The sequence below is a fragment of the Bison bison genome, unplaced genomic scaffold (assembly GCF_000754665.1).
Source record: "Bison bison bison isolate TAMUID 2011002044 unplaced genomic scaffold, Bison_UMD1.0 scf7180017864282, whole genome shotgun sequence".
NCBI classification, from domain to species: domain Eukaryota; kingdom Metazoa; phylum Chordata; class Mammalia; order Artiodactyla; family Bovidae; genus Bison; species Bison bison.
In genome coordinates this window covers 915396-916547 of record NW_011494854.1, presented here as the reverse complement: position 1 = coordinate 916547, position 1152 = coordinate 915396, and positions in this window count along the sequence as shown.

Genomic DNA, 1152 nt, shown 5'->3' with positions numbered 1-1152 from the left:
ATTAGGCCTTTGTTATGTGACAGGAACTTTATGCACTACCTTTACCGCTAAGAACTTTACTCATTTAATCCTCATAACAGATAACTTCGAATTCTATTTTTCATATTAAGTAGCAACCTCAGACACCACTCTCTCTACTTCATCTGCATGCCTCCACGACCTTTTTTTTTCTTCCATTGAAAATAAAAAGAAGGGTCCACTCCCCAAACTAAGGGCAAACTTTTCACTTAAGCACTGTATGCTTCCCTCTCAGGATCCTGACTCCATCCAATATCCTTGTTCTTGCATTTTGAACCCCTGGCTTTCAACTACTCCTACTCTGAATTTAGATATGTTCACGAATACTCCCATCATTTAAAAAATAAAAAGCTTCCCGCAACCTAACTAAACATCAACCATTCTCACTCTTCTTGCAGCCACTTTTCTTAAAAACTGTTCCTATGTATTCTTCCTACTTCCTTAACTTTAGTCCCTAATCCACTACAAACTGGCTTCTGCTCCTACCCCATGAAAGCCTAATTTCTTTCCAGCCGTTGACACCACTTCCCATTCCTTAATCTAAATCCTCTCTTGTTTGGACTTCTCTGACATCACCACCCTGTGAGAGCTGAAGTAAGTGACACAGCTGACCTAAAAAGAGGGAAATAAAGGAGGACAAGAGACTGGCAAAGAAAGAAAAGGTGAGTGGAGGTTGCTACTTTTTGAGCGGGGGCTTGGGACACAGGAAGCAGAAAGGGCCACCGTGGGCGCTAAAACAAAGTGAGAGACTTTCACCATCACCTTCATCCTCTTTCTCCCCTCCTCCTTTAAGGGCCTGACGGTACTCAAGGAAAAACTACAGGGTAATGACCACTCGAGAGACAGCTGGGGCCGGCCCCTAGGCTGCGAGAAGGAGCCGGGCACTCCTTGTGGCGCGGCCTCCGCCAACTTGGCGGCGGCGGTGGCGCTCGGGTGAAGGCGGAACCCGTGCGCGAGGCCGCTGTTGCAGCTCGGCGCGGGGCCGCAGGAGGGGCGGACGCGTGTGCGCGTGCGTGGCGGCCCTTCCGGCCCGGGCAGAGGCAGGAGCAGCTTCTGGAAGTGCAGGAACGTGGCGTGTGGATCCCTTGGCGACTCCAGTCGAGTAACCGTGCGGGATACCTTGTAGGCGGGGTG